The sequence below is a fragment of the Vidua chalybeata genome, chromosome 5 (genome assembly GCF_026979565.1).
Source record: "Vidua chalybeata isolate OUT-0048 chromosome 5, bVidCha1 merged haplotype, whole genome shotgun sequence".
Taxonomy (NCBI): Eukaryota; Metazoa; Chordata; class Aves; order Passeriformes; family Viduidae; genus Vidua; species Vidua chalybeata.
Window position 1 is genome coordinate 8,578,602 of NC_071534.1, and position 26,091 is coordinate 8,604,692.

The following is a 26,091-nucleotide window of genomic DNA, read 5'->3' on the forward strand; positions in this document are numbered from 1 at the left end:
AAAACTCAGTTATGCTGTTGGAAGGAACAGGAAAGAAAACAAAGAAGATTTCTCCCAGGATCTCTGAACATACTTTTAGAGGCAGTTTGTAGTGTGTATATATATTTGTGTTTGTCTGGGAGAGGTAAATTATCTAAGAGGCACTGGATTTCTGGATACAAGTAGAAGTTATTTCTGTTTTTGCAGAAAGTTAAGTCTTAGTGATCCCATTATGGCTTCTTGCCAACGTTGAAAGGGTTCATTTGATTTCTTATGTTGGCATGCAGTGGGACACAGGAGAGCTGTCAGCATCATAGACCTGATTGCAGGAGTTTTCTGAAAGTAGCTTTTAGCATTGCCATGTCTTGCTGGGTTTGTGGCCTGAGTTTCAAGGAAGGTTGAGAAGTGATAGGAAAGCCTGGAGTCACTGAGTCGATGCCCTAAAGACTTTGAGATGGTGTGGGAAGGGATCTGCTGTGCCCTGTGCAGCCGAGGGCCGGCCCCACGTGTTGGGTGGTACAGAAGTGCTGCAGGGAGTGAACCTGCTCTCTGTCTGTGGTGTGGGCATTTGGGTAGCAGCTTCCTTCGGTCCCATCGCAGTTTCTCGAGCGGTAGAATGATGCCCTAGAAGCTGTGCTATTTCTCAGAGCGGTGGGAAGGGTCAGGAGATTGTCACTGTCTGCCCCACGCTCTCCTTCCTGGGTAGGTCTGAGTCAGGTTGGCAATGACTGGGGGAGGTCCTGTGTTCCATGGAAGTCAGTGTGAATTTTATCTTACTAAAATGGATGATCTGCAGATTTTGACTGATGGCCTAGGTCTGTGTTCCCTTCTCTTTGACAGGGAGTACGAAGTTGTTAACTTTCCAGTAGATATGGACTTATTTTTTTACTTCCCTCTCCCCCCCTTTTTTTTTTTTTTTTAACTTTAAGGCTGAACTCTGAAGGGTTATACAAACAGTAACTAGTGGGAATAAGATTTACTTCTAGGTGGAGTATTAAATACAAGCCTTACATCTGGAAACATTTACTGGATCAGACCCTATCTGGGACTGCAAGTCAACCAAGGAACACAACGGGAAACAAAGAAAATGGCACTAGTAACTCGGATTTTTTTTTTTAATTAGTAGTTCTGAATTTCATTTGTGCAGGTTAGTATTTATGATTTTGCCTAAAATGCATACTTTTCCACATTAGGGTTGGTCTAGCAAAGTTTTCACCTATAATGTTAATTTTAGCCATTCTAGTGTCTAAAACTTGTCTTTTATATTTAGAAACTTTTTGGCCAATGATTCCTGTCTGCTTTCATAACCGCATAAAACCAGAGTTGTAACACGTTTCACCTTCCATGCACCACAGAAGCTTTGTGGTAGTTCTCTCTCAGACTTTCAGACTAAAGATTGCTGTGCTGTTGTGTTAAACTTCAGTCTTAGATTTTGCAGAGAAAACCTTTAATAGTCTCCCAAACGTTTGCTTCAACTGGATTTCCTAAGGAGATGAGAATTACTCAGTTGTCCCACGTCTGTCTGTCGTGACCCAGCTAATAACCTCTGAACTACAGCCAGGCCTGACAGGGGGTGCCCCGTTAGATACTCTAGTTTTATACAAGGCTTCTCTATAGGCTCTGCCAGGCCCTGTGCAGCCCTGAGGCATCAGAGCTGCAGACAAACTATGGGGTGCTAGTGGGAAGCATAGAGATTGTTGGCAGGATTTATGGAGTATTGTATGGGGGAAAGAGAAGCTTAGTCCGTCCCTGACAAAATGAAATTGTCGGAGGATTGTCCACACTCAGCAAGTTTTTAAAAGAAGTTTGCAAAAAGGAAGTGTCTGCATAGAGGAAAAAACTGCCTTATCTTCATCAGAGGCAGTACAGCCCTGCCCTAGGAGGGTTTATTTTGTCCTGGTCTTGCCTCTGCTGAGGACTTTGTTTTGCAGAGACAGAGGTCATGTCATTGCAGTGCTGTTGTGAAGTGTTGAGTATGGAGAGAATTAAAAAAAAAAAAAAAAATTAGTGATCCAAAGATGAAGGAGAAAGTTTTACAGGATCTAGGGACTGCCCTAAATCACTGCAGCAGGTCCTGTGGAAAAAGGTCTTTTAGAAGTACCTGTTGGAAGAGCTGTTTTGTCCCTGCTGAGGATGGATGTTTGATGGCAAGCTGAGAGAAAGCAAAGCATGTTTCTGAGTTTGGCCTTCAAAACAGCTAGTGATTTATGGCTCCAGCTATGTCTTACACCTTTCAACAGAGAGATCATATTTCTTGTTGGTGTCACCACTACAAACTCCCCGCTTGCCATGGCAGAGGTATATTACTTAAACCACCCAGTGAAGCAGCTGCTCATTTGTACTGCCAGCTCAGACCTGCATCTGAAAAGATTAATTCTGTACTTAAAATAATCAGAATCTTACATGAAGTAAATGTGTGATGCAATCCACGAAACAATTGTTGCATAAGATCACGGGGCTTTGCTCAGATCTAAATGAGTGGCTGGAATTCCAGACTTCACTGTTGCAGTGATCTGAATACTCAGCTATTCCTGCTTTCATCTCTTGGCTGTAAAGGGAATGCAGCAGTGGTGAAACCATGTGGGGACATGGAGAATTCAGGCAGTGAATTTAGTAAGCATATTTTTTTCTGTATTTTAGCTGAGAGTAGACAATATTGTGCTTCATATTCTTCCAATGCTGGATGCTTTGTACAAACAGATTTTGTTTTTTTTCCTATAATGTCCTGCATTTCAGATTTAATTTAAAGTTTGGCTGACACAGTTCTTCTGCTGCATACCTACTGGAACAGTAATGCAGGGATTCACTGGAATTTTTATTGTGGTTAGACAGCAGGTTTGCCATGTTAGCTGTTCCACTAAGGAACAAATTGAGGGAAGGAAATTTTGTTAATTTACTTAGAAGGTATTTAATTTTAGGTTCCTACTCTGGCAGCAATGTGTATGTGTTGGCTGCCATTGACACAAATGAACATTTGGGTCCATTGTAAAGTCTTGAGTATTCTTTTTTTTTCATCATTATTAACATCATTAATAAGGTAATTAATACAATCTGTAAATAATGATGTTCCTTGTATTCAGTTCTAATATCTCTTATTGCCTAGGTGGGGACAAAGTAAAACAAAGAATCAATTTATTCAGGAGAGCTACAGCTTTGAGTTAGAAGATTTTTGTTGAAACAGTAAGTGGATATGTTCATGTGTGAAGGTTTTTAATGGCTAGGATTTTGTGTTGTTAGAGTTTAAGATCTTGAGTGGAACAGTGGATGGTGCCTTTGGGAAGGATCTTAGGGGTGATGTTCAGTATTCTGTTTCTCTTGTGCCCAAGTGGGAACGTGATACTCTTATAAACCAGGTTAACTACATCAAGAGGTTTGGAATTAACAATGATGTCATAGTGTTTAAAAAGTGCTAAACTAGAACAAATTACGCATAAATACTTATCACAAATCATACTTGATCCTTTTTATATTGCTTGTTATAAACAGACACGTATCACCATATGCACAGATTACACCTAATATATTGTTATGTATATTCCCCTACAGTGGCCTTTGCCACAGGTATTTCTAATTACAACTAGGTGACCATGACATGAAGAATCAGCTTATTTCTTATTTTATTTATAAAAGCTTATTTCTTAATAATAAGCTTATTTCTTATTCTTATTTTATTTAGGCATTTGCCTAAATAAAAACTGAGAATTTGCTTTGATGTTTGTGACCATTTATATTAGTCTATAAAATCACTGTACTGATGATGAAAAGACTGATGAACTGAAGGAGTAATTTCACTTGTATTTGGGTTGGCCTGCATTTTGCACAGAAGTTTTTATCTGAAGAATTTGAGATCAAATTTTCTCTTGTGTTAAATTGCTTTACTTCTTAATTGAAATTTGACATAAAATTTAAAAAATAGAGAAGATGGTATATTGGAGGTGACTAATCATCACAGTATAACAGCATAATGAAGACCAATAGTTAACTAAACTCAAGGCCCAAAAGCCCAAGATGAAAAAAGGGAAAAGAGATGTCAGTTTTCTGGTTTAGCAAGCTAGATCTTTAGTAATTTTGGATTGATAAACCAGAATTGCCAACATATACTTTCAATATTTTGCTTTCCAAAACCTACAAGCCTAACTGCAGTCTCACACCAAACCATGATTCTATTAACAGGATGCCTTTCCTACTAGCAAGTGTCTAATTGACCTTTCTGAGCCAAGGGAGTTGTGAAGAACAGAGTTCCTTGTCTCTGCCTACATTCTGTAAATAGCTTGGAACCTTCCTGTCTCAGTGTCACATTCTAAGTATTTACACTCTAATGTTTCTTAGGAGAAGAATGACACAATAGTTACTATGAAATGGCTTCTTGGGCTTGTATATTTAATTTAATTGCCCTAAGTAATAATAGGTACTAACTCCTGATGTGCAATAGTCATGTAAAACAGGAAAAGCTCAGTCCATGGAGTATGGGTTTGAGGAGCTAACTTTTTCAGCTTGTTTGAGTTTGTTTCAGAGTGTGAGCTGTATTCAAGTTTAAAACCAGGTACAGTCTACAAGTTATTTGGTTTATTTTATGCAGTAACAGTGCTGAAATTTGCTGGAAATCATTGCATATTTTGTAACCTTAAAACAATGTAAATGTTAATTTTTACTTTTGCAAATTTGGCCAAAATACTTAATAACAGTCGGATTTACATTAATATCAGTCATGAACATTTAATATTTCCAACACAAACATTTCTGTGCATCTTTTGTGCTTGCTGTGTCAGTAGCAGGTTTTCAAGCCCCCCTTCTCCGAGAAAGCAGAAAATCAGCATGGAATTCTAGTGGCTAAATTGCTTTTTTGTAGTTGCAACCAAATGGTTTGTGTGCTTCACATGTTATTCAGGTGCAGTTGTGTTAATGTAAATTCTGCCTTCCCCCATCCCCTAATACGTTATTTAATGGTATTGAAAAGTGTCCTTTCAAGATGCATTTATTTCTATTGTGACATGTTGTACATTGATAAAAGCAAAGTCAGTTGATCATTTAATGTTACTCTGAAAAACAAAAATTCAGGTGAGAATTGTCTCAGTTTCCCTAAAAAAAAAAAAAATCTTTAAATCTTGCATATAAGGCAGCAAGCAGCATCAAGGCTTATCTGTCATCCTGAATGAAAATTTGGCACAGGACCTCTGCTCAGCAGACGTAATTCCCTGGACACCTTTTGTGCATCCTTTGCCATTTCTTTTTCCTCTGTGTGTGTGTTGAGATACCTCTGTCTCTTTTCTTTACATGAATGTTCTCCAGGTGTCTGTGTTTCCTCTTTTGCCTTTCCATTTAATTTCTTGTTCCTTGTGCTTTGACTTTCCTTCTTGGAAGAGTCACAGCACCTACAGAAAACATGTTGTTTTCTTTCACTATCAGACTGTAATTCTTCTCTGTACTTCTCAATCTACTGCATAAATGAAGGCATTTTTTCCCACTGTAATGGTACAGAACCATAATACCTCTTGGCTAGGGATCTACTCAGTTTGCCACCTTTCCCTTTGCATTTCTTGAAGGCAAATTTCTTTCCTTCTTCTAAAAGTACAAAGAGAGACTCATTTCTGAGAGACTCGTAGCAGGTATTAGCAGTCTTTAAGGCTCATTTCAGAGAGACTCTTAACAGAATCCTCATTTAGGAGACTTGTATGTAAAGGAAGGCTCTGTGCTTTTAGGCAAAGGCAAATTTTGTTAGAAAATTACAGAAATAACAGGCAAAGTGAATGCTTGTAATCACTTACTGCTGCACTAAGTAAGTTATAAAGAGAGCTATAAAGCATAGGCCTTTGTATGTACCCATATCTGAATGTGTGTGGCAGCCAAAGGACTTAAAGAAGCAAAATTTGCTCTTCTATCCCCCTGCTTTTTTTGTTTTTTTAAGAAGTAAACTTGCTAAGACTCATTGAAAGAGTTGGTAAATTGTGTATCACATCCTGAATTTACCATGCTTGAAGCAATAAGGGGAGTTAATGGAGGTAGATGGGTAGTAAAATTAGAAAAGCTCCAATTGCTTTCACATGTAACTTCAGGGTCAGTGAGAACATGGGTCTCTGTGAAAACCTTCTGGAGAGGAGATGGTATCAGAATGGCTGTCTCTCTTCAGGCAGTAAAATGCCCCATTATGCTTTTTTCACTTAGAGCAGTATCACAAAACACAAGCTCATCTTCTGTGGTGAAAGGAATCCTTATTAGGATCAATTAAAATCTTTGTTTAATCTGATGTCACATTACACTGACAGGTGTCCTCTCTGCAATGGATATGTGGGCACTCCAAGCAAAGCTCTCTATATGCTTGTACACTCTGTGCATCTCACTGGCCGTGTTTTTTTTTAACTGAACAACCATGTGTTTTTTTAAAACATGTTTGAGCTAATTGCCATCAAACTACATGTATAACAGCAATTATTTTCTCTGCCTTAAATGCATCTGAAAATTAAGATTCTCTATTATGTTATTAAATTAAGATTCTCTATTATGTTATTAAATTATGTGAAATTTGCTTCAGACTGCGCAGGTTTCTCCCCTTTGGATGACTAGTATGTCTGAAGGTTTCATGCTTGTGGTTGATGTCATCCCAACTGAGGGCTGTCTGTTGGAGCCTTCTATATAGCCTGCAGGTGGACTTTTGTGTCCCCCAATCACTGGGGCTGTAGGAGCCACAGAGAGTCTTGTTTGCCCTGGATGGGGCAAGTGTTGGAGCTCTGGGGGGCTGGAGCTGTTGGTCATGTTGTGCACAAGATGAATGATGACACTGAATTCTTCCTCTTGGAGCTGCACTGCTACACTCGATGAATACAACAGTGCTGCACTTCCTTTTGTTAGCTGGCATGAGTTTAAGTGTCTTCTGGTCAGTCCCAGTGTCTGAGGAAGGCTTGGGGGAACCATAACTGAGCTTTTGGAGAAGGTAGATAATGGGCAGTTCAGCAGTCCAGGTCTTGCCAGAGGTTTGAGGTTAATCCACAATCAAGTCACTTGACTTTATTGAACCTTTCTATTGTCTGTGGCTAAAGATGAAATCAAAGGTGTACTGGATATTGAGGTTTATGTACATAAATGTATGGTTTATTTATTTTGTGATGATTTCTAAGCCTCAATTAAAAAAAAAACATTGTAAATGTGAAGTTATTATCAGAATTAGTGATTCTTACTTCGACTTTAATACATTCACTGTTTTTAGTAGAAATATTTGCAAAGAGCATATTCCATAGAGCATCTCTCTTCCAGTTTGGTATTTTGGGTCAGATTCAGGTCTAGAGTGGGCAGGTTCAGCCCCACTAAATTGGTGTCTGTATGTGGCCTCCCCCCTTTAAATAGCTGTCAATCTTTCAATTTGGAATGGAGTCACTATTCCCTCCTTTATGTGTATGGAAGAATGGCACTGAAACAGCACTTAATGAGTCATGCCATGTAAATAGTATTTGAAAAGCCTATTGAGGCTGTATTTTACCACTGCATAGGAAAGCCAGGATTATTATTTTGATCCCAAAGTGATTAAAATGTCCAAACATGCTGCAGGGAGTTAACAAGTCTTCCTAGCCACACATAGACCAAGCAGAGCAAATGTGCATCTTTACAATTAATTGGAGGGTAGCTGAGCTCCTTTCTACTTTGGGCTTTCTGCTTAATGCCACCAGCAAGATCTGCCTTTCCTTGTGTTTCTTCTCCAACATTACTGTCCTCTGCTTGGGGATTCTGTTCTGCCCATGTCTCTCTGGCTTCCTTTGATACCATCTTTCCATTATGTCAGTAAACTTTGAGTTCCTCTCCCTCCCCAAAGAGGATTGACAAAAAGATGTGCATATGTTGCAGATGGGTTTTGATACAAGAAAAATTCAGACTAATAGTGGGAATCTGTGCAAATTGTCATGAGGAATTGCTGCTGTAAATAGGTTTGTAATTTGGGTTTGTTTAGACCAACCCCTAATTGTGGGTAGGTATTTCTTAGCAGTCTTTAGGACTCATAAAAACATGAGATGAAAAGTAAAGAAAACAAGCAAATGCTGCTATCTAATTCTTTGTCCTGGTAGCTAACATGAAATGAAAGCAAACGTGTGAGATAAGTTATTTTATTATGGAAAAGTTTTTTTTTTTTTTTTTTTTTTTTCTGTAGCTACTATGTTGATTAATGACATAATTCTGAACTTTTTGGATAACATACAAACACTTTTCACAAATTTTGAGTACAAAGACTTGTAGCAAAGAACACTGAAGAAACTTTTATTTCTTTAACTGCAGCATCACAATGTTGGAGTCTGGGAAAGGAAGGGGAATAGATGGTTAGAACAAGTTTAAGACTTATGGAAAAAGAAGAATAAAAATAATTTAGTAGTTTGGTTCTCTGCACACTGAAAAACAGTCCCATTCCATGTGCTGATTTTTGTAGAACATATTTTCTTGTCACTTCCATCCAGGCCTGTTGCATTTTTAGGATCTCTGCTTCTGTCTGCAGTAGGTCCTGGAACTGACTATTTCCAGCTGTTGCTTCTCATTGAGGTATTTGTTGCCTTGCTGCAGCTGGTCACTGTGTGGGTTTGGGTTTAGTTTGATTTTTTCTCCCCCCATCCTCCATATATTTATGCAGTTTTCCAGCATGTCTGGCACACAGATTTTGGATCCGTACTTTCTTTTGTCCTTCAACAGACAATATTTTTCCATGTGTGAAAGAGCACTTCTGGTACTTCAGATGCATGTATATAATATGGTGCAGCCTTCTTGCATATACAACAAAGATTCCTGATTTCAAAGTTTGTCCTTAATCAAAGTCTGGCATGGCAGAATTTCTGGTTTCTCAAAGGTTATTGGGCGTGTTGTCATGATCGTGCAGAGGCACTGTCAGAATCTTACGTGGCAATATCCCTGAAGGTATTTTTCAAGCCTTCATTAGAAATGGTATTAGTAACCACAGAATGGAGGTGTGGATGTCTGTCGAGCATTTTTTTTTTTGCTTCCCATCAGTGGTACATGAAATGGTGTTTGCCAGCTGGCCCCGGGAAAAGCACTAATTTGCAGTATCAATAGAATCTCAGCCTTTCACTCTGTTCCTGTGTATTGTTCATATCTGTACTAATGTATTCATTTTCTCCTTTTTGTCCTGGGTGTGAGTGGCCAAAGGTGCCACATAAAATCTCAAACCCAGGTTGTCTCTCACACAGGTTTACAATCACATTTCTGAGAAATGCAGTTCCATTTCAGAACCCCTTTCACAGAGACTCTACCAATGAAATATAGTGCAACTTCAGAACATTTGGAAGGGAGAAGTGCAGCATGGAAATAAACCTATGTACAGGCTTGACTTACTGTTATGTTTATGTTAATGAACTTCATTGAACTGGATTGATCTCAAGGACACAGATTTTATTGTGCCAGTTTGGCAGACTGCATTTTCTGATGGACTTCACATGAGACTCACCACAATGGTATTTTTCATATGTTTTAATTTTTAGTCTTTAAATTACTCTGTATCTGTTTGTGCCTTCTTTCCATATTAAGGAAGAATCCTACAGAACAGTCAAAAGCCTCTGATGTGAAAGGGTAGTATTTCTTTTCATCACTGTTGGAAGTAATAATTGTAGTTGGCTACATTAAGGCTTATCTAAAATCAATGTAAGTTTTCTAGAGAAACATCATGTTTCTCTGCCTCATGCTTTAAGCTGGAATGAGTTTTGTTTGGTTTTATTTTTGAATAGTTCAGTCAATGGAATTGCTCTTCTGTAAATTTTCCATTGATTTTTCTTTTACTATACATCATCTTATTGTCATGAACTGCAATAGAAGTTCCTAACTTTAAATAACTACATGTAGAGAAGTACCAGGAGAAAATACTGCTGTTCATGTGCAGTCTTTTGTGGGGAGGAGCTGGGAATAGGATTTGATGTGGGAGTGCTTTGGATTTAGCCCATATGTTAAGATCCCCTAATAAAAAGATGAGTTTGCAGGAAACCCAGGTCCCTGACACCCAAAGAGAAGTATGAAGCAACAAAGAGTCATTCTTGGTGAAGGAAGATCAGGTTAGGGAACACTTGAACATACTGGACATCTGTAAGTCCATGGGGCCCAAGGGATTGCATCCATGAGTTCTGTAGGAGCTGGCTGCTGTCATTTCAAGTACAAGAGAAGCTTGGACATACTGGCATGAATCCAGCAAGGAGCCATGAAAATTACTAAGGCACTGGAGTATCTTTCCTCTGGAGAGAGATTAAGAGTTGGGACTCTTCAGCCTAGGGAAGGTTTGGAATTCAGGGGGTTCTGGTCGTATCAATGTGTATACATACCAGAGGTGTTTATTCAGAAGATGAAGATGAGGAAGCCAGGCTCTTCTTGGTAGTGTACTTTTTCTTGGTAGATCCCAGTGACAGGCAAGAAGCACAAAAAAAAAAAAAAAAAAAAAAAAAAAAAAAAAAAAGCATAAAATTCTATCTAAGCACAAGAAAAACAAGTTTGTTCTTGCAAGGGTAGTCAAAACCCAAAGTAGGCTGCCCAGAGAGGTTGTGGAGAGAATCAGGACAAGGCTTGCTATGGTTGTGGGTAGCCTGGCTTGGATGACCCTGCTTAAGCAGGGGATCTCAAAATGTCCCTTCCAACTCAGAGATTCTGTGATATGCCCTGAAAAAGAAAACAGTCACTTCTGAATTGGTCCTTGCTTTGCTCTTCTCTTACAGTACACATAGAGTGTGACATGACATCTGCTTGATAGTGTTGTTCTGCAATTTAGATTGCCTTTGCCTTCCTCTACCACATCTACTGGCATTGCAGCACTCTTGGTCAGAAATTTTACATCACCTTCTAATGCCCCTTGGTACTTGCACTGTTTTTCCAAGTATTTTTAACCAAGGCACTGACTGAGTCCAAATTTGGGTTTTAGGAATTGTAGACAAGCTGCATAAAATGTGATCTTACCAAATACATAGTTCTGTGGTATTTCAGTGACTTAGGAGGAGTCAATTTTGTTCCTAAGAGATAGTCAGGTACATGAGTTGAAATAGATTTTTGGCAAGCTTGACAAGACATTTTTTCTGAGGAAGGTAATGTCATCTTGGGTGTGTGGAGAATATGTTATATTTCTTAGGGTAAAATAAATACCTTCAGAATATCAGGCTGATTTGTTTTCTCAGGTCAAAGCTGTGAGCTGTAAAAGGGCACATTCAGTAACTTCCTCTTTTTTTCCTGCACTTATGCTAAACTTAGCATAGTCCCACTGCTGTGTGCTTTCTAATTAGAGGTGTGAAGGAAAACAAAGAAAGAAGGTGAATTTGGTATTTTTGCATTTCTCCTATCATCAACAGTAGTGTTTTCTGGTTTGGTTAATGAACTATGCATCAATATTGCTCTTTAGCAAAAGGTCACTTTGATCTCAGAACGGTGCCAAGTGGCTTTAAGGAGGTGTTAAATAGGAATGATAAATAAAGCAATTTAAAGTACATAAAGTACATTTGGGTCAAAATTCCTCATCACATATATCTATCATTTCACTACCTATGTATCCTTCTAACTGAAATCCACTGGGAACACATTCCTGGCTAACCTAAACAAAGCTGCTTTCTCTTAACAGCATTTTGGTAACAGATGTAGTCCAGAGACTGAACTTTGCAGATTGTATGTTGGAATTGAGATGGTTCAGCTTAATTCAATAAATGTTAACAACAGTTAACTAATTGCATAAAAAACATACCCCCAAATTGTGTGAGAAAATAGAGTTACTATTTATGGTTTTACATTTTTTGTTGGTTTTGACCTGGAGCATCTTGGCGTTGTTCATATTTTGAAAGGAAAGGTGATGCTATTTGAATTTAATTTTGGTTTTTTGAAATCCAGTTCTTCTAAATCTTGCTGTAGATGGTTAGAAAAAAAGCAGTATATGTATTTGAAGACAGAAATTTTTTTGTCGAATAGACTCAGGCGGTAACTTTATTTTTTCACAACTGCAGCATTTGAATAAACATTAAACAGGTTGAAAATTCATGTTAAAAAATTCATTTTGCTCCAGGGTGATGTAAATTATATATCCATCACTAAAGCACTTATCCTTTTCTCATTGACCTTGATAGCAATTACAGAGGCCCTATTTCTCTATAGCAATCTGAATTCTGAGCAATTTATCCACTATATGAGAGGCACAGAGGTAAGACCTCTACACGCACACAACTGTGAGTTTTTAGAGCAAAACTTTCTGTGGCCATTGCAAATAAAACCAGTTTTCATTTATATTGAGCTCTTCCAAGCCTCATGAAAGAAAATGCCAAAGCTGAGTTTGTACTTTTTTGTTTTGTCTTTTAATACCACGAAAGTGAATCCTATTGAAGTTTTACTTTACAGAGATTAAAGAGGCTTGGGGTTGGGCATTTTTGGGGTTTTTTTTAAAGTTAGCATGTAGGACTAACTGTATTCTGCCATGTGTCACATGTGAAAGGTGAGACAGGTACACAGGTCATGGTCTGGGCACTGGGCAAAGTATTCCTAGAACAGGGAATGAATACCCAGCCACCGTGGGTGTTTGCTGGCTGCTTTCGGGCAAGTACGGTGGGGTCATTCATGGTTAGATACTGTAAAGCAAAGAGAGGACCAACCATGTTTTATCTATTTATTTTGTGTTGCTGAAGATGCTTTTTTATATGCAGATGGCTTTAACTGTTAATCAACTGATTAACTGATTTAACTGTATAAAAAACTGATACTAGTGCCTCAAACTCAGTAATTAAACAGGCCACATACATTGTCTTTTATTAAGCTAGACAAAAACATATCTTGCAATACTATGTATTTGATAATATTGATTCTCTCCTTTTCTATAGTCCTTTTACTTTACCTTCTATCATGTTTGAAGTAACTTCCTTTATTTTGTGTTTTGCACACTGAAAATATAATGTGAGGAAATGGTGACAAGTTTTACAGAGGACTCTTGAAGCTCGTTTTTGTGGAAGTATAGTGATGGATTGTTTTGAGTGCCAGAACATGACTTGTCTTTAGATCAGATGAAAACAAGTAGAATTTAACTTTTCCTTTATCTGTTACAATCGGAGCTGCCCAGTGCAGTTTTCATGGCAGCAAGGTGAATCAGTAGTGGTTTTTTACAGTGTAGTGTCTCTTTATTGTAGAAGTGGAAACTCAAAATGCAGGAAGAGGACTTCCTTCCCTTTCTTTAGGGGCCTTTGTGCAGTTTATGCTTGACAAATGTCCAGGCTTTTCCTTCCAGATGGTTTGCAGTCTGTAGGCACTTCTCTCACAAACCCTCAAGAGATTTTTTAATATTCTAGCAAAAGGGTTTTAGGTAGTATTGAATATCTTTCACAGGCCCTTTGCACAGGTTAGGATTTTTCCTATAATTAGTTTCAACAATTCCTTTACACTTTATTTTTTAGTAAAATCACAAATAAGAGAAATGAGCTGGGCTTTTTTATCCTGGAGAAGAGACAAATGAGAGAGGATCTTAGGGATGCAATAAAGTATCTGAAAGGTGGGTATCAAGAGGATGGGACCAGATTCTCTTCAGTAGTACCCAGACAGGACAAGGGGGCAGTGGGCATATAAACTGAAACATGAGATGTTGCATCTGAATATGAGCTGTCAACTCACTCAAGGTTTTTCATTCAGATTTATACAGCTTGTGTAGCATGAGCAACCTAGAATGGATTTCTGGTGATAACCTGGAGCCATTCTAGTTCCATCAGCATTCTCATGGTTTATTCATGATACAGAGATGTCTTTGTATCACATGGATATCAGAAGGGAGTGTTAGCCATTACAAAGTGTTTTTGCTTGACAGGTTAAACTATAATAGCTATTAACTTTAGGATTTTCTATTGTGTTGGCCTGCCTAGGAAATAACATTTATTTTCTTTAATTAAATGAAGTGAAATGTAAGCTAGCACTTTCTAATTAACTTTGTGCTGGAGAATGACTGCAAGTGGCAATGAGAGATTCTTAGAGAATTTCAGGAGGGTAAAAATGTATTCCACAACTCCTGTTCTGTATGATATCGCATTCAAAAGAGAGGAATTAATCTAGTGCATTTTAGCATTTCAGTTTACACTGGAAAGAACTCATTATCCTGCAAATATCTTACTAGTTTGTACAAAGTTAATACAGGGCATGTATTTTTTATGACTTATAATAGTACAAATATTTACAGAGGGTTTCATTCGGATGTAGTATCATTTCAGTATTAACTGTTAAGTTCTTATATAAGATCAATATTTAAGAATTGGATTTAGATATTTAATTTCACAAGATACATAACTTTACCAAATATAAAAATATTCCTTCAGTATATATTTTTCACCTCTAAATTGACTACAAGTTCATTGTCCCTTGGAAGATAAAGTAACATCTTTATTTGGGCTCACAGTACTTTTCACAGGTGAGATCTAAGTGCTTTTTGCCAATTCAAGTGTCTCTTCTGTAATTAAAACAGTTTGGTTTAGTAAAATAAAAAAACTTTCAGCATTTTATTTCAGTAAAATAAAAAAACTTTGAGCAAATACAGCAATCTTAAGTGTTCACCCCATAAATTCAATTTGAGTAGTCTTCCATTATTTTTATTTAAAATTATTTAAATATTGGTTGCATATTGTTTAAATTTCCAAGCGTTTGAGGCCCAAGTTAAACAGTGACCAGTATGTTCAGCAGCAGAGGAAGGAACGTGTCTATAGCAAATTGGTTCTGTGGCTGTCATGAGCAGATTGTCCAGGCCTCAGACATTGCCTTCGTTCCACTCAGTTGTCTGAGAACAACTCTGACTTCACATCTGAAGGTTTGTCACCACAGATAAATTTTGTGGCATTAGCTTTTCATCCCCTAGGTCAGGATTAAATTATAATACATTCTATAATACATACCAGGCTGTTTCAAGTTCTGAGTTTTTATATTTAGGACTGCTTTTCTTTTTAAATAACTACTTTCAACATATCTTCATTTAAAAATACCTTAAACTTTGTATCATTTGCTTTAATCTTTAGAGAGACTTACTATTTTGTGCAACACCTGCTCAATTAATATTTAATCTCACTTGACAATGCATAACAAGAAGTTATTTTTAGCTTAAATATTCATAAAACTTCAAATGTCATAGTTACAGAACCTCAAATTTATTATTGCTTTGCAAGCATATTTTGCTTGTCTTCTTTGTATGGGATTATTTTTTGTTCCATGACAAATGGGTATATTGGATATATTCTTTCTCGAGTATTATACAAAAATACATGGCAACATCAAGTGCCAGAGTGATAGATGGTGTTTGGCAGGATGCTTCATTCCTGTTCACAGATCTCACTGTTGCACTGGGCAAGCCTAGGTGAGGTCTGCATGCTCTTGCCTTTCCTGCTGTGGAACAGCCTGTGACAAAGAGCCCTTAGGGGCAGGTAATTGTAGGGTGACGGGGAAGAGGTGTCTGTGCTCAAACATTGCAGATGTGGATGCTGATGGCTGGTTTTGCTTGTGTTTCTTAGGCCCTGGATTAGGACTGGTCAGTGCCATGCGCAGGTCAGGAAGCCGTGCCTGGATTTCACTGTGATGGCAGGTACGTTCCATATCCCACACACCTGTCTCAGAGCCTCTTGTCCCCTTGGAGCAGAGGCAGTGTGACACCACCATTTCTGCCAGAAAGGTGTGTCCAGCCCTTGCTGGATGTGGCAGTCCTGGAGCAATGTCACCCAGAGCTTGTCCCTAACCTGGGACTGAATGGCCTTTACAAGAGCTGATGTGTAGACCTGCTTATATGCAGAATATTCTTGCTATAATGTTATTATTTGGCTTTGAAAAGAGTTAATTACTTAGAAAGCTAGATGAGAATCTAAACTTTTTCTAAAAGCAATCTATTACAATTTAATTCAATGGATACAGGAAATAAGAAGGAGAGAAAGGTGCCTCAAACACTTGTTTTATTTGTAGAGAAAAAGGGCTCTGCAAATTCAAGCAGATACAAATTTAAAGTAGCTAGAGGAATTGGCTAACATTCACACACATGCCTACAGACTTTTTCATTGCATTTTCTTCTTTTGCCATGAAATTCATGTCTTGTTTTCTCTAATTATGCATCAGCTTTTGATGGAGTGGCAGTGAAGTATTATATATATTTTTTTTTTTTTTTAATGCCTCATTTAACAGAACTATTTTGCATGCAGTGTATTAAAAATTTATTGTAATATAAATTTTCTGTCTTTCTTGTGGTTAATTTCCCTTGTAAAGAAGTCATAAAACATCTTTTTCACAAACTACATTTTTCTCAGAACTTTTATAGTCATATTTCTCTCCTGGTTGATTTTTTTCCATGGATGTCTCTTTCTTCATGTTGCCTGAACAACAAACCAACAAATTTGGTTATCATCCTAGAAAATGTGCAGAGGTTATTTTTCAGACTCTCATACACCTTTTTGTTCTTCAATTTTAAACCAGATGAAGAAGATAAAATATTTTTAATGTTAAACCAGAATAAAGTATACATAAATAAACTTCACTCTCATCTTGTTAAAAAAAATGGTCAGTGCTTCATAGTTCTAGAGCTCTGTAAAGATCAATATAAATAAAGATACCTTTCCTGTATTTTTTAATATAAGATTTTTGAGAAAGGCTGGGTCTGGTGATCAGCAGGTCAGATTTTGGAATCTGGGTATCCCAAATGCCTGGGACTGGCTGTAGGCTTTCACTGTGTCCTTGCAGTCATGTGGCAAATCAGGGGAGCCATAGCAATAGCAGCCCTCAGGTTCCTGTTGCATGGTTTTAGCCCTCTGACGGTTTGATGCCTCCCTGGGCCATCCTAAAGCAGGTGCTCTACATAGGCTTTATGAGGTTTGCTTTGGAATGGCTGGCTACAGAAAGAGGTAGAATGACTGGCTTGGAATAGGTACCTAAGTATAAATGAGATTTATGCACCCAGATTTTGGGTGATCCACATAATGAATCCTACTTTGATAATTTTTAGGTTCAGGCTCTCAGTTAAGCTTCAACTTGGTTGTTTTAGTAAGATATAAATCTCAGTAAAATTGCTTGTACTTACATCATATAATCCAAAGCAATATTCTCTCCAAAACAATATTCTCAATATTCTTTCCCCAGCTGAAAGAATAGCAGCAATGCAAAATGCAGATTTTGCTTGTACTTGAAATCTACAGATGTATGCTTATAAGATCAAGTAAATGTTTGGACATGTTTCAAGCTTCAAGAGTACCTGGTTTCTGTGGTGATGGAATTCATATTGGTTCTATATCCAGCTCAGTGGCATGTCTTCAGCCTTGAAGTGTAGACATCCCTTTTGTATTCCAAACTGTACTGCCATCCATGACTAATTTCTAGTTACATCCATAGGGTGGTGTGACATTTGCACTGGCAGTCATTGGCTGGGATTTCTGGAAGTGGTCAGATGGTCACAGACTGACTCCATTGTCAAGGATGACTGCTGTTTTTACCCCAGGAGAAGACCAAAGCTGTCCCCAAAAGCAGGATGAGTGTTGTCTTGATGCATAAGTGATCCCATGGATGATGAAGTTGGTATTAATGGTTCCTATTGAATTGAGCGATTCAGGGAGCACTGTGAGCTCTGAGGTCATAGGTCTCAGGCTGTTTGGGATTCCAGCTCAGTACCCAGGATATTGACAAGGGTTTAGACTACACCACACACCTGTTCACACTTGCCTGATTTTCATGGTGTATTTCTGGAAGAGTTACACAAAGAACTGTGAGAAGATGACAAGGTGATTAGAATTTCCAGCTAGCCTTCTCTTATTCTGTTTTCTTTTGTACTCATGCAATTGCTTGCATTGAGGTCAGCTGTTTTAAAGTATGCACAGGAACAGATTTTTTGAGTTACAAGAGTCTTGTGTGCCTCTAAATGTCACTAATTCAATTGCTTAGTGCTAGATTATCAATATATACAGGCATTCCCAGGCTAGCTAACTACAACATGGAAATTGATTAGTTCTTGTGACTGCAAAACAAATAATGTAACAACCAGACACTATTAATTACACATTTCAGCACAAGAAATTTGAAGAGATCTAGCTAATGGATTGCAAGACTGGTTGTTGGCTTAATAAACCTATAAGGAGTGTTGACACCTAGAGACCAGTGAACTGGTAAATTGAAGATTACCTGATTTTTCCCAATCTCTGATCATTTTCTCAGCCACATACAATTTAATGGGCTGCTGCTGCTGTTTGTAGGTTCTGCCTTTCTAGGACAGGTGCAGGTTTTCATTTGTTTGGTTTTTAGCAAGTCAAAAGAAAGGCATGGTAAAGGCTTTTTCAGGCTGTTGAGAGAATATGATCTTAAGCTGTGATGTTGATCCTGTCACTTGTTGAGAGAATCTCTGTCCTGTCTTCTCTATGTTGTAGTGGCAGGCTCAAAGAACCTCAAGAATTCTTTTGCAGCCAATGAGAAAATATTAAAATGTTAACAGTAGAGGGAATAGAATGTTCACCTAAGAAGGAGACCTGTAAACGTACATTGTTTTTCCTTTGCTGTACTCTTTCAGAAGTCTTTCCCTGTGTTTTTTGCCAGTGTGTTCCCTTCCTTCCTCCCCTGTCCTCACTCCTGCATAACCTCCCCTTCCTGAGGTGCTTTGTATTTTCTTTTTCAGAACATTCATAATAATTTCATAGTCTTATTCCTGTCTCTTTGCTTGCATTCTTTTCCTGTTCCTGAGACCTTTAAACTCATTCTGTTATCAAAATTAGCTCCCTATTTTTTATTTTCCATTTCAAATGAACTCCAAGCCATTCATTGTGCCCATCAGCTGAAACCCACAGGTGGATGCTCACCCACAGCCCTTGGTGGCAAGTCTTGGGCTGCTGGAGGGAGTTAGTAAAAAGTAAAAGCTGTAGCTTCTTTGTCGGAGGAGAAGGAATGTGAGAAAGGCCTCCTTTGTGTTCTTTGTTCACTCAGGTGCTGCAGACTTCATATTTTGACATTTTATTATCTCACCTGTGAAAAAGTTACCATGGACTGTTACCTTCACAGGCTAGGTAAACACATGGAAAAGAATTCAGCAATTACCAAACTACTGTATCCTGATAGAGACCTGAGTGAATATGAGAAAAGAATTTTCCTAGTTAAACGATAGGGATCTGTGAGTCCTCTCAGAATATGTATTGCATAAACTCCTGTGATACTTAACCAGTAAAAAAAAAAGCAGTATGTGTGATAACATCTTCCCAGCTGTTGTCTTGCAAAGCGTATCAGAAAATAAGCCTTATACCAGACTAACTCCTGGAAAAGCAGGAGCTGATTGAAAATAAAAATCTAAGGGACTATGTGTAATGGCAGAAGATCCATTAGAATCTGCTGTAGCATACTTTTATAAACTTAATGCGAATGAAACGGCAGACTCAGAGTGAACATGTGTATGGTAGGATGCATATTCTTTCCATTAAGACTATACCTGCATTAAAATAGTAGACAGCAAAAACAAAGGTATGTTCATTACTCCTCTTGCCATATAATGTCAAAACTTCCTAAAGGGCCTGCCTCAATCTAAGCAGAAAGGGGATAAGTGACACCAGCATTGGTTCCTTTACCCTTCAGTGTAGTTTTTTGAATGACTACACTTTACATTTTTTAGCCAAGGGTTTTTATTTGTAGGTTACTTATTTTGTGCTATTCTGAAAGCATTGTCTCTGTTGCTTAGGAAGTTCCATATAACTGCATTTTTTGCCACCTGTATTTGGCTGTAAGCTTTGATACAACTCCGTGGGAGATTTACCTCCAGACATGGTGCACCTTCCTAGCAGTGCCTCACTGCAGAGGAAATGTCTTATTGTAGCCCGGTAATGATAGTTTGTGTCCATTTTTTGTCTGCTTCTTAACTTTGTTCTGCACTAACAGAATGACTTCCATTAGCATTTTTGAGAGTTTGGTTAAAGTAAGTTTCTTATCTGGGGCTTCAGAAAGAAGCTTCCAAGAGGAGCATTTTGATCAGCCTAGGAGAGTAAGGAGAAGTTGAGTAGGGCTTCATACAGCATTACAGGTTCACGAGGTCTGAGGAGAAGAGTCCTTGTCAAAGTGTGCTTATCATAGGGAGAGGACTGACTGCTTCCATTTTTATAGTAATCTCTCTAAAAGAAGAAATTGCACCTAGATCTTGTGGACTGTGACTCTTGTGAGTCCATTAGGATAAAGTTCACTGTGAGCAAAGAAATGAAACACAGTGGGAATATTCAAAAGACAAAATTGTGTTACTGGTACCTCAGAATGAATACTTGTAACAGTGCTGTCTTCAATGAAGAGAACTCGTTGCATGCATTTGTAACTCTGCTATTTCATGCTCTGATGAGTTTTTATCTTACATTAACAATCCCACCCACTGAGAGAAAAGTGAATTCTGGAAAAGTGATGGGAAGGAACCGCAGTGCTAATCTGCACCAAAGATCTGGGCTTTTTCAGTAGAATTCCTCTGACTGCTGGGCTCAGGTTGATGCTACCACAGTAGAAGCTGCAGGCTCTCTCCTATTCCTAACCATTCATGTTTCACACATGGTTTTAGGGAATACTCTGGGTGCATGACGTTGCAGTCACACGTTATATACATTTAATTGCAGGGAATTGCTGGCTGAAAGCCAATTGCATGAGTCTTAGTCTCAGTGGACAAGGTTTATTTTGTACCTTAAAGCAGAATTTCAGTTCTCTTAATCAGATCTGCTGTCTGATCTTTTTGGGTGCCATAAGTTACTCACGGTTCTTCTTTTGGGGAATCTGCACTTTCTGGTGTACTGTGTTTGAAGAAGGCATGTTTGATATAAAACATGTTCTACAGCAGCAGGGGAAGGAGGGAATTATATAATACAGAATTTGTATAAATAATATTACTTAATAATGACTTTCTCCTATTAGTAAATAAAGCACAGTTTTAAGAGCATGAAGCTCTTTTTGTTAGGGCTTATCATCATTCTTAACCTCTTGCAGTATTTATGTGCTTTGTCTGTCCTGGTCAGAGCTGGTTTTATAGGTTGCTGGAAAAGAAACCAGAACAACCTCTTTTTGGCACTGACTTATAACTCTTGAAGAAGTGTCACTTATTTTGCCAAGCTTTTCCTTCCTGCCTGCTTGACCAGACAGACTGTCACTGAATGAAACCACCACAGCTGTAGAAAAAAAAAAAACATTCTGATGAGTAAATTAGTGCATGGTATTCTTAAATAACTACTGAGCAGATGTGCTACTGAGCATCTCCACATCTGCCACACACCCCAAAGAAAAAGAAGTTCAGGATGATGCCTGCCATGCCTGCCATCCTGTCTGCCTCTAGTAGCAATATCCTGTCTGTGCTCCAGTGCTGTATGTCACCAGCTGCCATTATCTGAGGGTCAGTCTCACAGGGTTATTCGCTTGTTTTAATGCTCAATTCAGCCACTGGAGAGCCAGAGTGGGAAACAAGAACAACCTAGAGCTTGTTCACAGCCTTGAAGCTTCTTATCTGTCTCTGGAATTGTGGCATTAGGATACCAGATCTCTGTTTTGATATTTCATTTCCCATCTTTGCTGTCAATGCTCAGATCATAATGCTATGACCAGATATTTTTTCCCATCCCACCCTGCTGCCCTCTGTGTGCGACAATCCAGGCTGGAAGAATTACACTTTTTTTCATGTTTAGCTGTAATTATCTTAAATCAACATTTTGCTTAGTCTAAGACCAAGAACAATCAATTGCTGTCTCAGAAATGTCTCTGATACAGTGAGACCCGGGCACTGGCTGTCATTTTTCTTTACAGAGCTGTCAAGGAAGACTTGTGCCAGCCAGAGCTGTGAAGTGTATCTTCCTGCATCTTTCTTTTAAAATTTGCTCACAGTGATGCAAACTGCATCCCAGATTCAGTATCATTTGGAGACAACCAAAAACCGTAAGTTGTTTTCATACAAAGCCATGAAACAGCTGAGGTCTCCTGGTTGAGACTGGATAAAAAGAACTGGTTTGGAAAAACATCTCCATGTCATTTAGAGTGTCAGTGAAAGACAAATCTCCTGCCTCAGATTATTCTCCATTCAGCAACTTTTAAGGCTTTCTGGGTTGTTATGATTTTGACATGACCATGTAGGGTCCTCAGAGAAAAGTCAGACTTTCCCTCATAGCTGGGGCCTGGATATTCCTGTTTCTTTTTATGCTGTGGCCTGTCTGCATGCTGTGTTTGTCATTCTCCCTCCTGTTTCACATGCCCTCTACAGCCTTTCATCCATTGAACAGCCTGTGCAACTCAGAAAAGGAGAGATTCCTGTACCTTGCACCTTTCCCCAGAGTATCCATCTGACCCAAATTACAGTACTTGGGTGCAAAACAGAGAGGCATTTTTATCACTGCCAGCTGCAGCCCCCAGAAAAATGTAATATTCAACAATGAACAGTGTATTCTGAACAAATGAAGCAGACACCTCTATCATCATCAGCTGATTTTAGGAGCAAAGGTGGTTTTTATAGTTCATAGTAAATTGGTTAATTCTGTTAACAAATGCATTACAATTTAATTCCTATCAGAAATTAAAAGTGTACTGAGAGTAATACATTTTTGCTATTCTCAAAAACTCCATAAGCAAAAAGATTTTTCTCCATGCCTGCTCCTAATGTGCAGTATTCCACGGCCTCTGTGGCCATTCAACACCCGCCTGAGACTCTGTGTGAGGTCTCTGCCTTGGCCAATCATGAAATAACTTTAGGTGGTTGCCCACAGAAACTGTGGAGGCTGTAGCAGAACTGTTTCAATGGAGTATTGTGAGCACATCTGGGCACCTGCTGCCTGGCCACTGCTCTCCTGCTTCAAAGCTTATGTTCAGGCTGGTTTTCTGGTCTTTTCCTTCTGTGGGAGGGAAAAGTGCTGTGTGACAGACAAACATGGCCTTTTCAGTACAAGGGGAGATAAGGGGAATTGGAAAAGTCATTTAACATCAAACTTCCTTGTTGTGATATCTGCTTCACAGTTTGTGATATAAATCGTGAAGCAGAATGAAAAAATCAGACAGCTCTATGAGAGATTGCATAGACTTAGTCTGGCCTGTGTTTTATTCTTTACACATGATTCTCTGCCACATTCTGGTTGCTCCTGTTCAAGAGAATTAAAAAAAAAAATGTTGCTGTGTCAGCACTGTCAGTTCAAAACCCAAATCTAGCAGTAACTCAAGATGCTCTGTATTTTAGTGTTCTGCTGTCTTAGAGCTAGGAAGACTTCTCTCTGTCACTTCACTTATCTTACAAATAATATCCTGCTCCTTCTAGAGTGACTCCAGTCAAAGGGAGGAGCACTGTCTTTGTACAGACTGACTTTAGTCAGGACTCTGTTGTCTGTTCAGAAAATAGAGGTGCCAACTCAACTGACCCCTGCTGATTTGCAGGTGATGGGAAAAGAGACATGTCAAGCAGCAACAAGCACAGCCGCTAGAAACAAAATATCATCAGATAAATGCATGTAAAGGTGGCTCATAGAACACCCTGAGCTGTTTTTTGTCCTCTCTGAGCTCAGATACAGGTGGAGTGCAAGCAGATTTGTGTCAGATGGCAGTGCTGGGTGCAGGCAGCAGTTTTGAGGCAAGAAGGCCCAGTAGTTGTTTTCCTAAGGAGAAGGAGATCATGTGTGTATGGGTACATGTAAACAGAGAGAGTGCCCATGCAGTGACTACATACTTCAATAAGCCCTCTTCTCATAGCAAGAGGGAGGCCTGCCCCAGTGTCACTGCGGGCATTTGCCTTGGTATTTTCTCTACTACCTTAAGAGATTTCTCTTACACTTGGTATTTTCCTCTGGTAGCATGGGTGGTCCAGTAAATAAGAGGACTGGATGTCTTGCCTGTACTGTGCTATTCTTGAAGAGACAGGTGTTGGGTTGCTGAGATGTGACTTGAAGGACATGATGGTAGGAGTTGTGTCTGATGAGAACTCTAAGAATGGACGTAGGTAACTCCAGGTAAAAGCATCAGGCTCTGAGGTCACCTGGAAGGTCTTAGCAAATAGGCTAATCCTTTAACATGTCCCAAGGCCCAGTCCAAGAACTGGCCCAGATGGCTGGGGGTAGCAATATCTGTTCGTAAGGCTGAACAAGTAGTAAGCTGCAGAGGGAAGAGCTGGATAAATCAGAGGCATTATTTCAGTGTTACCAGGCTGTAAAGTTCTGGAGAAGAGGGGTCTTGTCAGAAGAAGTAATGAAAAGTTCCAGGAAACAGTAGCTTTGTCTTAGAGAGGAATCCCTTTTACCAGGACTTAGGTGGAATAGCCATGGAGCTTAACTTCTGGATAACAGGACTATTTTGAAAAGCTAAATATCTGTAAGACTTAAAAGGCACAGAAAGAAAAAGCTGTCTTAGTATCTCTCTATGATGTTGTTTGCTTATCCAAACATGCACATTGAATAAAGCCCAAATATTATAGTCTGACAACAGAAACTCACAATGGCTGTCCTCTGTGAGAGCATTGCTTTTCTTTCTTACCACCATTATTTTAATTGATTAGATTGTGATTGTGAAGTTCAAAAGAAGACAGACATCTGCCTATTTTAAATGGCTATTGAAATTGATTGACCAGCAGCTGGTTAGCCTAAATTTAAATTGAACTGAAAAATCCTTATTCATTAGTAATAGGCATTGTTAAATCCTTACATTCAGTATTAAAGTCAGTGTTAGCTTTTATTCAATACTAAAAGGCAGCATTGCATTTTCTTGTGCATTTCAGTGGCTGGTCTGTGATGAATGAAATCCAGCATGGTGCCTTCTTACCTCCGCAGGGATCATGAGTTTCAAGTGCAGAGACCTGTGCTCTTAGCTTGCCCAGCAGAAGGGATAATGGTGCCAGGTCCAGCAAGCGTGTGGCGCCAAGGACAGCTGCGCACTGAGGCCAGTGGATTTTGTGTCACCTGGTGTAGCAGAACGAGAGTTAGTTCATATTTCTGTCACAAAGGAGGCTCAACTATCATTAAGTCCAAGTGATCCTTGTTTGATTACACTGAACATTCTGTAGAAGCTGTGAAGGAAACCAAAGTGGGAAACACTTGCTATAATTTTTTATTATTGAAGTGACATAAATATAGATCTGATACAATTTGTGAATGTGCACTGTCCTGTAAAAATAGAAGAATAAGTGTTAGCCTTATAATATTTCATTTTGATTTGGGAAGTTTGAAATATTAATGTTTCTAGGTTAATTTAAGGTACCAGTTTGGGAATTCCTACTCATGTTGACAACCTCTCCATGCAGTAATGGTGCTGGGAGCTGTTTTGCAAATGTTTCTAACCCATATAATTCTACATAGCTCCCAATTTGTTAGCAGAGAATTTCATAGCTACATAAACATACTATTTGTGGTGTGCAGCCTAATGCAGTTAACCATTTATTTTTAACTTCACATAAAGACATATAAAAAGATTAAATAACAAATACTTAACCGAGAGTGAAATGAATGTAGATATTTGCTTGTCCTAGGCTGGAGCCTTATGAACTAAAAGTTCAGAATGAAATGAGAAACTATAATATTAACAGAAGTAGTATGTGGTTAAGAGATATAAGGCCAGGCAACTAAACTGTCTGAATTACGGTATTTAATATCCTGTTTTGGCATAACTCCAATGCCTGTTTTGGTGCAAATTGTTCATTACTGATCACTTGAAGTCTATTCCCCTCAGTTTTGGAATATTCTCTTCTTCTCCCATTTAACTAAAGTTACACATTAGCACTAAACATGAAACTCAGGACAGCTGGTGATTCAAAAGATAGCACAGCTTTCAAACACTGATGCCCTAGGCTAGAATTTGCAACTAAATCTGCTAATTAGGTTAAGAGCTAAAATACCAGTAAGTGCCTATCTGCATCCTTAGGCACCTAAGTACCTTTAAAATATAGCCCCGTAGCCACTTTTATTTGTAGCACAGCAATGGTAATCATTCCTTACTTTGCAATTATCCCAGGAAGACAAGACCATGAAGTGTCTCAACAGCACTATAAAAGGGGCCAGAAATTAGAGGATCCTTCCTTTCTCAATCTCTTTTGCTCCTGATTAAGACAGCTTGTTGTGCTGACTTTCTGGTGTCTCCACTAACAGCTCTGCTCCTGGCAAAGCACCCCTTCAGCTTGTTCAGAGCGTAATCCATAGAGCAAGTGGTGGCACCAAGATTCAGGGAAGCTTATGGAAGGTG

The 26,091-nt window shown here is 38.7% G+C and overlaps 2 long non-coding RNA genes across 2 annotated transcripts in view; one reads left to right on the forward strand and one right to left on the reverse strand.

The window, feature by feature from the left end:
* The window catches only part of LOC128788324 (uncharacterized), a 37,444-nt gene extending 12,476 nt beyond the window's left edge, over positions 1-24,968 (forward strand). The window contains exons 2-4 of the long non-coding RNA XR_008431026.1: positions 15,444-15,514; positions 21,697-21,825; positions 24,635-24,968. This is a non-coding gene — a long non-coding RNA (uncharacterized LOC128788324). The remainder of the gene's footprint in view (positions 1-15,443; positions 15,515-21,696; positions 21,826-24,634) is intronic.
* On the reverse strand, positions 16,111-17,461 carry LOC128788326 (uncharacterized). The gene is made up of 3 exons (XR_008431030.1): positions 17,162-17,461; positions 16,991-17,049; positions 16,111-16,289 (listed from the first exon to the last, which is right to left on the reverse strand). It is a non-coding gene; the product is annotated as an uncharacterized LOC128788326 (long non-coding RNA).
* Positions 24,969-26,091: the final 1,123 nt, after the last annotated feature.